The 15000-nt window shown below is 43.4% G+C and overlaps 1 protein-coding gene and 1 long non-coding RNA gene across 4 annotated transcripts in view; one reads left to right on the top strand and one right to left on the bottom strand.

Moving 5' to 3' along the window:
* Nucleotides 1-15000, bottom strand: part of LOC126993073 (myotubularin-related protein 6-like) — a 111358-nt gene that overhangs the window by 66800 nt on the left and 29558 nt on the right. The gene's annotated exons all lie outside the window — the stretch shown is intronic.
* On the top strand, nt 3428-4521 carry LOC126993076 (uncharacterized). Of its 2 annotated transcripts, none has more exons than XR_007747329.1 (5): nt 3428-3517; nt 3728-3847; nt 3878-3982; nt 4058-4117; nt 4178-4521. It is a non-coding gene; the product is annotated as an uncharacterized LOC126993076 (long non-coding RNA). The 2 variants fall into 2 exon arrangements; XR_007747328.1 differs by having other exon boundaries at nt 3698-3847.

Below are 15000 nucleotides of genomic sequence, written 5' to 3'. Positions count from 1 at the left end.
CCCTTCCGTTCCCTTCCCATCCTTTCCCGTCTCGTCCCTTCCGTTCCCTTCCCTTCCGTTCCCTTCCCATCATTTCCCGTCTCTTCCCTTCCCTTCCTTTCCCGTCTCTTCCCTTCCCTTCCTTTCCCGTCTCTTCCCTTCCCTTCCCTTCCGTTCCCTTCCGTTCCCTTCCCATCCTTTCCCTACCCTCCTCTCCCCTTCCCTTCCCTTCCCTTCAATGTCACTTACGGGTAATTCTTTGAGAGTTTTCTTTTCACATTATAAATATTTCTCTCTTATAAATTTCTTGGGGGTGGTATTTTACTTTTTTTTATAATAGTCTTTTTGGAATTCATTTTTTTTTTGTATTCATGGATTATTTTTTTAACGTTAATTTGTATGTTTTGTTTATTCATTCTTGTTTACGTTTATTTATTCTTGTTTATATAAATGGGTATTGCAGACCGACTCGTGTTCTGGACTTTATAAGACTGAAAGAAAATAAAGAAAGAAAAAAAATAAGGCAAAAAATGAATGAAGAAAATGAATAAAGAAAGAAAGAGAGAACAAGAAGGAAGAAAAGGAAGAACAAAGAAAGGAAAGAATGAAAGAAAGAAAAAGAAAAAAGTAGCTGATATATGTACTTCCATTTAGCTCGCGACATGGAATAGGAAGAGGGGGAGGAGGAGGAGGAGGAGGAGGAGGAGGAGGAGGAGGAGGAGGAGGAGGAGGAGGAGGAATGGAAGTCAAACAATAGAAGAGCAGTTTCCTCCGAGCCATTCATTGTGTGTGTGTGTGTGTGTGTGTGTGTGTGTGTGTGTGTGTGTGTGCGTGTGTGTGCGGGTGTGTGGGTGTGAACTCAACCCCCCCCCCCCACCACCACACACACACACACAGCCAGGAGACTCAGCGGGGCGTGTATACATCGAACAAACACACACACACACACACACACACACACACACACACACACACACACACACACATTTCAAATACGTCTGTCAAAGTCACTCTCTCTCTCTCTCTCTCTCTCTCTCTCTCTCTCTCTCTCTCTCTCTCTCTCTCTCTCTCTCTCTTCACCCGTAAAGTAACAATTTTTCCTTTTTTCTTTTTCCCTTTAAACTTGTGAAGGGCAAAAAGGGGGGGAGAGGGAGGGAGAGAGAGGGAGGGAGGGGAGGGGAAGATAAGGGGAGGAGGGAGGGAGGAGGGAGGAGGAGGAAAGATGGAGAGATTGACAGACAGAGAGGAGCAGGGGAGGAAGAATGGGTAGATAAGGAGAGACGAGAGAAAGGGAGATAACAGTGAAAGGGAGGGGAAGGGAAGGGAGGGGAAAGGGAAGGGAAGGGAAGGGAAGGGAAGGATAGGGATGGGAAGGAAGGTGGAGGGAAGGATAGGGAAGGGAAGGGAAAGGAAGGGAAAGGGAAAGGGAAGAGAAGGGAAGGAACGGTTGGGAAAGGAAGAGAGGGAAAGGCAAAGGATGGGAAAGGAATGGGAAGGGAAGGGAGGGAAAGGCAAAGGATGGGGAAGGAAGGGAAGGGAAGGGAAGGAACGGTTGGGAAGGGAAGGGGAGGGGAGAGGAAGGAAAGGAAGGGAAGGGAAGGGAAAGAAAGGGAAGAGAAGGGAGAGAGGGAAGAGAAGGGAAGGGAAGGGAAGGGAAGGGAAAGAAAGGGAAGAGAAGGGAAAGAGAGGGAAGAGAAGGGAAGGGAAGGGAAGGGAAGGGAAGGGAAGGGAGAGTTTTCCTTTTTTTCCTTCTTTTCCTCCTTAAATTCCTCATCCATTCTCTTCACACCGAATTTACACTTTTTCCTTTCCTTCTCCTTCCTTAATCTCACGCATCAAAATCCTCGAATAACAGACTTTGCTTTTTTTCCCCCGCAAACTCCATTTTTCTTTTCAATACTGACTCAGCTTTCTTTCTTTTCCTCTTTTCCTTTCCTCTTTTCCTTGTTAATCTTACGCATCTGAGCTTTTGGGAATGACTTGATTTTCGTTTTAAACTCATTCTCCTTTACTGGTCTTGCTCTTTCCCTCTTTCCTTCTTTCCTAATTCATTTTGTGTCCCTGGTTCCTTTCTTTCCCTCTTTCCTTTTTTCCTAATTCATTTTCTGTCCCTGGTTTCTTTCTTTCAGCTTTCCTTTTACATCTTCCCGTCGTAACAGTTCTTGCCATCGCCGGCCGGTCGTCGCTTCACGGGTTGATAGACAAACCTTCACTCAGGCTAAGTCGCTTATCTTCCCTTTCCAGTGAGGGGAGAAGGAGGCAGAGGAGGAGGAGAGGGAGAGAGACAGCCAGGGAGGGAGGGAGAGGAGTGGGTTGGAAGGGAGCCAGGAAGTGAAGGGAGGGAAGGGAGAGGGAGGAAGATAAGGGCGAAAGAACAGAAGATATTGGATAAAGAAAGATGGGGGAGACAAAGGGAGGGAGGGAGGGAAGGGAGAGAGGGAGGGAAGGGAAAGGGAGGAAGATTAGGACGAAAGAACAGGGAGATAGGAAAGAAATGATTAAGTAAAAGAAGATATTGGATAAAGAAAGATGGAAGAGAGAAAGGGATGGGAGGAAGGAGGGAGAGAGAGAGGAAGAAAGGGAGGAAGGAAGGGAGAGGACAAGGTTGGAAGGGAGGCAGGAGGGAGTTAAGAAAGAAGAGGGAAAGAAAAAAGAAAAGAGGAAAGGAGGAAAAAAAAAAGAGAGAGAGAGAGAGAGAGAGAGAGAGAGAGAGAGAGAGAGAGAGAGAGAGAGAGAGAGAGAGAGAGGAGAACAAGAAAATGGAGTAGGAGTAGAATGAAAAAAGAGAAGAAAACAAAGGAATAAAGAGAGAATGAGGAACAACGAAAATGAGGGAGTTAGGGACAAAAAAAAAAACAAAAAAAGAGGAGATAAAGAAAAGCAAACAAGGGAAGGGATATAGAAGAGGAGGAGGAGGAGGGGGAGAAGATGAGAGAAGAGAGGAAGAAAGGAAGGAATGCAAGTAATGAGAGAGAGAGAGAGAGAGAGAGAGAGAGAGAGAGAGAGAGAGAGAGAGAGAGACAAGAACAAAATGAGATAAAGAGGAAGGGAGGGCGGAAGTGAGGGAGAGAAGAAATGAAACTAATTAATAAGAGCGAAGAAATGAAGGAAGGGAGGGAGGGAGAGAGAGAGGAGGAGAGGGAGGAGAGTAGGAATGCAGGCAGTGAGACATGAGGGAGCGTAGGAATGAAGGAATGGGAGCAAGGGAGAGGGAGAGAGACAGAGGGGGAGGAGGAGAGTTGGAATGCTGGTAGTAATGAATGAGCTTTGGACGGTGAGTGTAGCAACGCGCACCCGGTCCCCCCTGCGAATACCTCCCGTCAGTTAGTTAGTTAGAGGGGGGGAGGGGGAGGGCGTTAGGTTAGATTAGATTAGGTTAGATACTTAGGTTAGGGTAGATTAGGTTAGATTATATCAGGTGAGATTAGATTAGCTTAGATTATATCAGGTGAGATTAGATTAGGTTAGATTATATCAGGTGAGATTAGATTAGGTTAGATTATATCAGGTGAGATTAGATTAGGTTAGATTATATCAGGTGAGATTACATTAGCTTAGATTATATCAGGTGATATTAGATTAGCTTAGATTATATCAGTTTAGATTAGATTAGGTTAGATTATATCAGGTGAGATTAGATTAGCTTAGATTATATTAGGTGAGATTAGATTAGGTTAGATTAGATATGGTGAGATTAGATTAGCTTAGATTATATCAGGTGAGATTAGATTAGGTTAGATTATATCAGGTGAGATTAGATTAGGTTAGATTATATCAGGTGAGATTAGATTAGGTTAGATTATATCAGGTGAGATTAGATTAGGTTAGATTATATCAGGTGAGATTAGATTAGGTTAGATTATATCAGGTGAGATTACATTAGCTTAGATTATATCAGGTGAGATTAGATTAGGTTAGATTATATCAGGTGAGATTAGATTAGGTTAGATTATATCAGGTGAGATTAGATTAGGTTAGATTATATCAGGTGAGATTAGATTAGGTGAGATTAGATTAGGTTAGATTAGATATGGTGAGATTAGATTAGGTTAGATTATATATGGTGAGATTAGATTAGGTTAGATTATATCAGGTGAGATTAGATTAGGTTAGATTATATCAGGTGAGATTAGATTAGGTTAGATTATATCAGGTGAGATTAGATTAGGTTAGATTATATCAGGTGAGATTACATTAGCTTAGATTATATCAGGTGAGATTAGATTAGGTTAGATTATATCAGGTGAGATTAGATTAGGTTAGATTATCCTAAGTACGAAAAGAGGGAGGGAAGGAAGGAAGGAGGGAAGGAGAGAAGGAGACAGAAGGAGAAGGACGGTGAGAGGAAGGAGACTGGCTGAAAGTAGGACATGGAGGAGGAGGAAACATGGAAACACAGAATGACAGGCAACAGAAAGCCTATAAGGTCATCAGGACACCTCTCCTCCCGAAATTGACCTCTCTTTCGGCCACCTCTTTGGAGTCTTTTCATAGGAGCAGCGAGTAGCGTTTTTCTTTATTATTGTTTCCTTTTTTTGTGCCCTTGAGCTGTCTCCTTTGTTGTAAAAAAAAAAAAAAAAAAAAAAAAAAAAATCGAGGTTGTCTGCTGAAGGGTCGATGCGTATGTTCAGTTCACTCCTGTTGTCGCGAAGTTACGGTCTATGTGATTTTTGAAAGTAGTTAATGGTTTCTGCACTTACTACTTCAGCAGGGAGGTCGTTCCAGTGGCGTATGACTCGGTCTGACCTCTCTTTTGGCCACTCTGTAATCTTTTTGGGAGCAGCAAGTAGCGGGCTTTTTTTTTTTCATAATTGTTTTTATTTTCTGTGCCTTTGAGCTGCCTCCTTTGCTGTAAAAAAAAAGTGTCTATATTGCATCGCTTCGCTTGAATGGGCAGGCCGTTGTTTCTAGTTCTTGAGTTGGTCTGTAGTTTAAAGTGCTTGGAGTGGTTGCCGTTACTTAAGTTCTTTAGGTACTTAAAGAACCGATTTCACAGTCCAACACAGTGTCTTCGTAACAGCCCGAACCAAACTATAGAATCCCATACAATCCAAAACGGGGAGGTCTTCGATGCCACACTAAATACACAAGACTTTTCCTGTATAGTTTCGTCAAATTTGTGAACTTAAATACAAACACCAGACACTACACAAGGAAATTTCCAAGGCTCTGGTATTGGTTTGGGAGCTTACTAACCCATCATGGGGAACTGTGGAACTGGCCCCAAGCCCTGAATCATATCCCCTCGTAAGCGTCTCTTTTCCAGCGTGAAGAGGTTGAGTCGCCTGAGTCCTTCCCCATGCGGCTGAACACTCAAGGAAGAGGAGGAGGAAGAGGCATAAGAGGACTTGACACTCACCTGTTTCCTCCTCCATTTCTCTCCTTCTTCCATTTCCTCCACTTCCCTCCCCTCACTCTCTTTCCCATTCCTTACTTCCCTTTCCTTTCCTTTCCTTTCCTTTCCTTTCCTTTCCTTCCCTTCCCTTCCCTTACATTTCCTTTCCTTTCCTTTCCTTCCCTTCCCTTACATTTCCTTTCCTTCCCTTCCCTTTCCTTTCCTTTCCTTTCCTTCCCTTCCCTTCCCTTCCCTTCCCTTCCCTCCATCCCTCCCTCCCTCCCCCTCTCTGTCCATTACTTGAAGAGGCTGAAGGGCAACACAGAGAGAGGCTAACACACACACACACACACACACACACACACACACACACACGCACACGCACACAGTCAATACTAAGGAGCCAGCAATAAGAGAGGAAGGTACACACGCACACCTTCCTGAAGACGATATGAAGGAGGAGGAGGAGGAGGAGGAGGAGGAGGAGGAGGAGGAGGAGGAGGAGGAGGAGGAGGAGGTAAAGATATGAAAAAAATGAGAAGCGAGCTGGAATGTAATTTTCTCTCTCTCTCTCTCTCTCTCTCTCTCTCTCTCTCTCTCTCTCTCTCTCTCTCTCTCTCTCTCTCTCTCTCTCTCTCTCTCTCTCTCTCTCTCTCTCTCTCTCTCTCTCTCTCTCTCTTGGATGTGACAGACAGATAGACAGACAGTTAGTGGTTACCCTGACAGACCGACATATGCCGTTAGATACAGATAAGTAAACACATGCTAATCAATGAACAGGTAAAGGAAGGTAAGTCTTCAAATATATATAAAAAGAGAAAGGGGGAGAGAGAAAGCTGGGATGGTGATAGATAATGGAAACGGAACTATTAAATAAACAGGTTCACAGAGACGAGAGTTAGAATACCTTAATCTTTTACAGGGAAGTTGGCAGCCGCTCAGGAGAGTCAAATTACTACAAGAAAAAACGGTGCTTCTTCCTTTGCTGTAAAAAAAAAAAGGACTGTTACATCTCCTTGGTTTCCTTAGTTAACCTAGAGTTCCTTTCCTTACTAATAGAAAAAGCGGTCATTTTCTTGTTTTTTTTCTTATACTTTTCTTTTGTCTTTTGTTTCTTTTTTAGGAGCAGCGAGTAGCGGGCTTTTTTTTATTATTGTTTTCTTTTTTTGTGTGCCCTTGAGCTGCCTTTGTTGTAAAAAAAAAATAATAATAATAATTGCCTTGAATTGCTTTATTTACCGCTCAAAAACCGTCGGATTATTTCGTGTTCAGTATCTTTTGCCCTACAGCAGTTTCCCTAATTAAAGAACATGCAAAAAATATATAAAAGTGTCTCCTATGCCCGCTGACTGTATCCTTCCTTCACTACATTCCTGTGGCGCCTTGTTCAATGTTTTCCGGAAGTCTGAATATTCACCTAATAAAAATAAATGTAAGAATAAATGAAATGGTCTCCTATGCTCCTATGACTATATCCCTTCTTCACTATACTCGTGTGGCGCCTTGTTCAACGTTTTCTGGGAGTCGGAACATTCAGGTTGATATTTTTAGACACTTTCGCTACTCACATCAGTATTTCTAAAGGTCACAGAGAGGATCAATCGGGTTCTAATGAGTGTTTCTTTAGGTTCACGGTACAGAAGAAGGGTCAAACTACCACCAGGGCCATAAAACTACTCCTGGAAATGTCCACAACTCCTACGAAAGCCTTGTCAAATATGTGTGTTTCTTAGGTTCATGGTACAGAAGAAGGGTCAAACTACCACCAGGGCCATAAAACTACTCCTGGAAATGCCCACAACTCCTACGAAAGCCTTGTCAAATATGTGTGTTTCTTAGGTTCATGGTACAGAGGAAGGGTCAAACTACCACCAGGGCCATAAAACTACTCCTGGAAATGCCCACAACTCCTACGAAAGCCTTGTCAAATATGTGTAATTGGGACACGAAATGGTTAGTAATGCGGCCCTCAGAATCGCTCGGGGTAAGATGGTCACACTTTTCATATCTCTCTCGTGGCGGCAGGAGTTCCTCAGCTGATTAAACAGGAGCGGGTATGGACGAGAGCGTGGCGGCCTTCTGAAGTGATATACCGCCGTCCTCCAGGAAGTTGTGTGTTTGTATATAATTTTTCTTCGAGAATTTTAAAGGAAGGAGTTGGAGGAGGAGTTGGAGGAGGAGGAGGAGGAGGAGGAGGAGGAGGAGGAGGAGGAGGAAGAGGACAATGAGGCGGGTAAGAAAGAAGAAGAGAAGGAGGAGGAGGAGGAGGAGGAGAAGAATAAGGAGGTTAAGGCTGAAGATGAGTTGGAGGAGGAGGAGAAAAATGAATTAGAGGAGGAGGAGGAGGAGGAGGAGGAGGAGGCGGGTAATAAAGAAGAAGAGGAGGAGGAGGAGGAGGAGGAGGAGGAGGAGGAGGAGAAAGAGGAAAAGATAGAGGCAGAGAAAGCTATAAAAACGAATCCAAATAACTACAGACACACACACACACACACACACACACACACACACACACACACACACACACAAGAAAGCCTTCCTCAAGCGTGTGTTATAAAAGTGCATGTGACAGGAAGAGGAGGAGGAGGAGGAGGAGGAGGTGGAGGAGGAGGAGGAGGAGGAGGAGGAGGAGGAGGTAACTGCAAAAAGGAAGTGAGGTCATGCATTTGAGGGAAAGGACTTACGACGTGGAATTAAAATAGGAGGGAAGGAAGGAATGAAGAGGAGGGAGGGAGAGAGGAAAGGGAGGAAGGAGAGGGAGGAGGGAGGGAAAGAGGGAAAGAGGGCAACGAATGAAAGGAGAAAAAAACCCAGGAAGACGAATGCAGGAGGAAGAGGAGGAGGAAGAGGAAGGAAGGAAGAGAGGAAGGAGGAGGACGCAGAGAAGAAAGGGGGAAGGCATTAACAAGCAAAACCGACAGGAGGAGGAGGAGGAGGAGGAGGAGGAAGAGTGAATTCAGGAAGAAAAGTTAGAAAGCGAGGTTAGTGAGAAGAATTAAGAGGAAGGAGGAGGAGGAGGAGGAGGAGGAGGAGGAGGAGGAGGAGGAGGAGGAGGAGGAGGAGGAGGAGGAGGAGTGAATGCAGGAAGAAAAGTTAGAAAGCGAGGTTAGTGAGAAGAATTAAGAGGAAGGAGGAGGAGGAGGAGGAGGAGGAGGAGGAGGAGGAGGAGGAGGAGGAGGAACTGGGCGCTGCTTGACACGGTTCGCTAAATGAGTCTCGTTATTTATGTAGTGTGCAAAGACTCCTCCTCCTCCTCCTCCTCCTCCTCCTCCTCCTCCTCCTCCTCCTCCTCCTCCTCTTCCTCCTGCTCCACTTCCACACACTTTATATTTTTTTCACACCTCCACTCCGTCAACTCCACTTTTTTTTTCTTTCATTACCACCACCACAACCACCACCACCACAACCACCACCAACCACCACCAATCTTTCCTTACCCATAACACCACCCGCCCCTTCATCTCCACCCGTCGATCTGTCTTCATCACCACCACCAACACCACCACCACCTGTATCACCATCTATCACCATTCGTCAGTTTCCTTTTCTCAACACCAATATCATCACCAGTGCACACCTCCCCCCCTCTCCCTCCCCCCCAAAAAGCATATGAAACTTCTTTAAACCTAATACCAGAATATCCTCCCTATCTATAAATGATTGTAAAAAGGGAACATAGTAGAGATGACTGTCAGTAACCTCAGAGACCTATGTTTCGGTGAGGAAAAGAAAGTTTCGTTTAGTCGGCGCAATATCTGTGGTCATATGCCGGAGAGAGACAGAAGGGGAAGGAATTATAGGAGAAGGGAACAGATATCAGGAGACGGGACAAAACCCCCGATTAATACCTGGGTGGACAGGGGCGTAGGGTATCGGAAAAGCCGCACAAATTTTTCCACTCCGCCCGGTTTCGGTGAGGAAGAGAAGGTGAGGTTTAGAGGAGGAGAGATGGTGCTCCACAGAATGAAAATTGGAACAAGGACCGCGAATGTTGAAAAAAAATCTATTATTGTTAATGTTGTCTATTATATCATCCCTCATCACGTGACTACCAAACCTATTCATCTCATTAACCATTCCGTTAGTTAACCATTTTTTGCCTGTGAGTTTAACCCCTTGACTGCGGATTTCCTACAAGAAGACATCACCAAGCTACAGGAATGGAACAAAAAGTGGCTGCTACAATTCAATGAAGCAAAATGTAAAGTCCTGCATCTTGGGAAGGGATATCCAGCATACTAATACCACATGGGAAACACTCCACCATCCACCACAGAGACAGAGAAAGACCTGGGAGTATATGTTACCAGGCTACCAGTGAAGGCGAGGTGGAGGCGGTGGGGTCAATGTTCCCTAATCTCCCCTTGTTCTGTTACCTAATCTCCCCTTGTTCTATTCCCTAATCTCTCCTTGTTCTATTCCCTAATCTCCCCTTGTTCTATTCCCTAATCTCCCCTGTTCTATTCCCTAATCTCCTCTTGTTCTATTCCCTAATCTCCCCTTGTTCTATTCCCTAATCTCCCCTTATTCTATTACCTAATCTCCCCTTGTTCTATTCCCTAATCTCCCCTTGTTCTATTCCCTAATCTCCCCTTGTTCTATTCCCTAATCTCCCCTTGTTCTATTCCCTAATCTCCCCTTGTTCTATTCCCTAATCTCCCCTTATTCTATTACCTAATCTCCCCTGTTCTATTCCCTAATCTCCTCTTGTTCTATTCCCTAATCTCCCCTAATCTATTCTTTCCACGTTCCACTCCACTCCTTCAATCACATCCACTTCTATCATTAGGCAATCATTCTATCACCACCACCACACCATTTTTTTTCAACTCCACTCTTTCATCACCACTTTTTTTCCACAACACCGTTCCCTTCTCCATCATCACCTCCTCCACCACCACATCCACTATCACCACCACTCCGTTTTTACGACTCATCCTTCACCACCACCACCACCACCACCACCACCTCCAGAATCACCTCTTTGTCTTCCTTCATCACCTCCGTAATCACCACCATCACCACCACCACCACCACCATCAACAACAACAACACCGGGTATGCGTTATTTTTTTTTTCTGTGCCCTACCATCATCACTACTACTACTACTACTACTACTACTACTACTACTACTACTACCACCACCACTACCACTCTTGCGTAAACAATTAAAACTTTCTCTTTCTACAATTTCAAGAGTTACCTTTTCACGTTTTCTTTTCTTTTTACGCTTAAGGGGGACATTTTTATTTCCTTTGTTATTATTATTATTATTATTATTATTATTATTATTATTATTATTATTATTATTACAACTTTTACTGTATTTGTATTTGGTTCTTTACGAAGGTCGGTCGGTTGGTTGGTGATAGTATTATTATGTAAAGTATCTCGTGTATATTGAAACAACGACTTGGAATTAACGATAAAACGGAGATAACAAACATATATAAAAGTTATTCGAAGAGCAGAGAAAGTCGTGAATAGATAATAGAACAGTCGAGGGAAAAAAAATAACTTTGATATATAAAAACAACAACAACAATTTACTATCCAATGAAAGAAAACGGAGTATAAAATGCATACTCAATCATTTCAATCTTTCCCTGTACCATTTGTGTTTCAAGATCCACTTTCCACCCTCAACTATTTCACTAGAGCCATATCCTTCCACTACTCTACATCCAACTCCACTCCCATTACTTTTTCTTTCCTCTTCCACATTGCTATCTCGATCATTTCAATCTTTTCCTTTATAATTTTTGTGTTTCTAGATCCACTTTCCACCCTCAACCATTTCACTAAAACCATGTCCCATCACTCCACTACCTTCAAACCAATACCCTACTTTTTCTTTCCTCTTCCACATTGCTATCTCGATCATTTCAATCTTTCCCTTTACCATTTGTGTTTCTATATCCACTTTCCACCTTCAACCATTCCACTAAAACCATGTCCCATCACTCCACTACCTTCAAAAACTCCACTACTTTTTCTTTCCTCTTCCACATTGCATTCTCGACCATTTCAATCTTTTCCTTTATCATTTTTGTGTTTCTAGATCCACTTTCCACCTTCAACCATTTCACTAAAACCATGTCCCATCACTCCACTACCTTCAAAAACTCCACTACTTTTTCTTTCCTCTTCCACATTGCATTTTCGCTCATTTCAATCTTTCCCTTTACCATTCGTGTTTCTAGATCCACTTTCCACCCTTAGAGCCACTTCACTAGAACCATATCCTTCCACTATACTCCCTCCAACTCCACTCCCATTACTTTTTCCTCCTTCTTCCACTTTTTCCATTCTCAACCACTTCAACACTCCACTAACTCTATCCCCCACTTCCTCTCCTCTTTATCTTCCACCTCCCGTCCGTTACCTCAGCGCCCTCACCCATAAAATAGTAATGCCTCACAGGAAAGATATAGAAATTCAAATGAGGCTTAATATAGCTGAGTTGCGTAATTTATTAAGATAGAGAGAAAAGAGGTAAGCCTTTTCAAATAACTGGGTTTCTTCCTCCCCCCCCCCCTCTCTCTCTCTCTCTCTCCTTTCTTAATCTAGTGAATGACTGAACCCATTTCTCTGTGTCTATATTTATTCCTCTCTCTCTCTCTCTCTCTCTCTCTCTCTCTCTCTCTCTCTCTCTCTCTCTCCTCCTCTTTCATTCCGATTTTTCGTTTTACATCTTTTCTCTTTCCTTCCTTTTCCTTTTTTCCTTCCATTATTTCTTCTCCATTCAATTCCTCTCTCTCTCTCTCTCTCTCTCTCTCTCTCTCTCTCTCTCTCTCTCTCTCTCTCTCTCTCTCTCTCTCTCTCATTGTCCCTCACAACACATAAATAACCAGGTTCATTTCTCTTTAATATACGAGCACACACACACACACACACACACACACACACACACACACACACATTAGCGCGTACCATTAGCGTCCATTACCACTTCCCCAATTCATTCTCTTCTGGCTTCCGCACTCACGAAAAATTAATTAAAAAAGAAATATTAGAGAGGACAATTACCCGTTCAAGCATCTAATATAAACACGGAGGGCAAGAACGATACATTAACAACAGCAAACTCTTCCTACTCCTCTTCTTCCTCCTCTTACTTCTCTTCCTCTTTCCTCTTTCTCGATCCAGTAATCACCCCCATTCCTCTTTTTTTTTTTTACAACGAAGGAGACAGCTCAAGGGCACAAAAAAGGAAACAGTAATAATAATAAAAGCCCGCTACTCGATGCTCCTAAAAAGAATCCAGAGAGGTGGCCGAAAAAAAGGTCAAGGTTACTCATCATCCCCCCCATCCCCCCACACACACTAAACCCCCTCACCCCCCCACATAGGTAAGTAATCATCCAGTTCATTTCTATGCAAAACGCGCAAGCAAGGTATACTAATTACTTTTATAACACGATTAAAACAGCACCGCCTTCCCTTCCCCTCCTCCTCCTCTTCTGCCAAACACAGCTGTGATGACCTTGCAACCTCCCTACCCCCGCTTGCCCGCTGTCCTATGATGGGGTTTTCCCTTTTCCTGTCTTCCTTTCTTCCCGCTATCCTATGTTTGGGCTCTTCCCTTTTCCTCTTCCTGTCTTCCTTTCTTCTTTCCCTTCTTCCTTTCTTTCTTCCCTCCTTTTCCGCCTGTCAGTGAAGGTCAGTAATAAAATGTGGCGGGATGACAGCTTAGACTTTTTTCCCGCTATCCCACTCATATTCTCTCTCTCTCTCTCTCTCTCTCTCTCTCTCTCTCTTTTCCTTCTTCACCCTTTCATCCATTCAATCTCTCTCTTCTCTTTGCTGATGAACACACACACACACACACACACACACACACACACACACATACACACACAGAAAAAAATGGTATCACATATATATTTCAACTCTTCCTCCTCCTCTTCCCTCTTCTCCTCCTCTCCTTCCCATCCTCTTCTCTCCTCTTCGTTCATTTCTCTTTTCCTCTTTCTCTTCCTTACCCTTTCCCTTCCTCCTTCTCTCCCTCTTTCCTCTTCCCCAACCGCTCTCTTCCTCCCTCCCCTTCCTTCATTTCTCTTTTCCTCTTCCTCTTTCTCTTCCCTACCCTTTCCCTTTCTCCTACTCTCCCTCTTTCCTCCTTCTCCAACCGCTCTCTCTCCTTCCTTCTCCTCTCCCCCCTTTTCCCTTCTGTCCTTAATCACCTCCTACTCAACCATTTACACTCATTAAAAGAAATATAATATGCTTGAGGGAAAAAGTTTAATAACCACTTAAATTTCCCTTTGAGAAAAAAGAAGAGAAAGTTTGACCTCAATTTCGACGGACCTTGCACCCACTTCCTCTCTCTCTCTCTCTCTCTCTCTCTCATATGCAAGTTTATTTTTTCTATTTTTCTTCGTAATTTTTTTCTTCTCTTCTTCCTCATCTTCTTCATCCAACTTTCCTTCTTTTTTGACTTTTCCTTCTTCTTAATACTTCTTCTCTTTCATAATTCTTAGTAACGTGTGTTTTTCTTCTTCTTTTTCTTCTTCTTCTTCTTTTTCTTCTTCTTCTTCATCTACTTCGATTTTTTTCTCTTCCTACTGCTTTTCCATTATACTATTCTCCTCCTCCTCCTTCTCTTCTTCCTCTTCCTCCTCCTTTTCCTCTGCTCTTTTCTCCCCTCCCCTCTCCTCTTCTCTCCTCTCTTCCTTTGTGCTCTTATTTCTCTCCTTTCCTTTGCTCTCTTCTCCTCTCCTCGTCCTCCACCTCCTCCTCCTCCTCCTCGCATTTCTCACAAAAGCAATAAAAATATAAACAAACAAGTCCATGAACGTAAAGGAACATGAAATTAAACTGTAATGAACCAGAGAATACATAATTAAACTCTGTGTGTGTGTGTGTGTGTGTGTGTGTGTGTGTGTTGAATTCGCCTAATGGAATGAATTTTAAACATGCACATAGTTAGAGAAAAAGAAGAGAAAAAAAAGAAGAGAAAAACGCGATCAGGCAGTTTAGTCTTTTTTTTTAATTATTTTTTGCGTCTTCATAAATATTTCAAATTCCCCCAAAAAGGAAAAGAAAATATAAATAGTGCTAAAAGACGCGATGAATATATATTGCATGAGAGCGAGAGCGAGAGAGAGAGAGAGAGAGAGAGAGAGAGAGAGAGAGAGAGAGAGAGAGAGAGAGAGAGAGAGAGAGAGAGAGAGAGAGAGAGAGAGTAATACATGAGTAGTGAATTCAGGGGAGCGGTGAGCTAATTTCTGTGTCGAGTTTTTTTTGGTGGTTTAATTTTGGAGAGAGGAAAAAAAAGTGGTGGTGGTGGTGGTGGTGATGATGGTGGTGGTGGTGGTGGTGGTGGTGAGAGAGAGAGAGAGAGAGAGAGAGAGAGAGAGAGAGAGAGAGAGAGAGAGAGAGAGAGAGAGAGAGAGAGAGAGAGAGAGAGAGAGAGAGAGAGAGAGAGAGAGAGAGAGAGAGAGAGAGAGAGAGAGAGAGAGAGAGAGAGAGAGAGAGAGAGAGAGAGAGAGAGAGAGAGAGAGAGAGAGAGAGAGAGAGAGAGAGAGAGAGAGAGAGAGAGAGAGAATATGAAAGGGCTGGCGGGGAAAAAATCTAAGTTGTCACCCCGCCACATTTCATTACCGACCTTCACTGACAGGCGGAAAAGGAAGGAAGGAAGAAAGGAAGGAGGGAAAGAAGGAAGACAGGAAAAGGAAAGGAAGAT

This window comes from Eriocheir sinensis, unplaced genomic scaffold (genome assembly GCF_024679095.1).
Source record: "Eriocheir sinensis breed Jianghai 21 unplaced genomic scaffold, ASM2467909v1 Scaffold554, whole genome shotgun sequence".
NCBI lineage: Eukaryota > Metazoa > Arthropoda > Malacostraca > Decapoda > Varunidae > Eriocheir > Eriocheir sinensis.
Note: the sequence above shows the minus strand (reverse complement) of the source record. Positions and strands in the feature narration are given on the sequence as shown.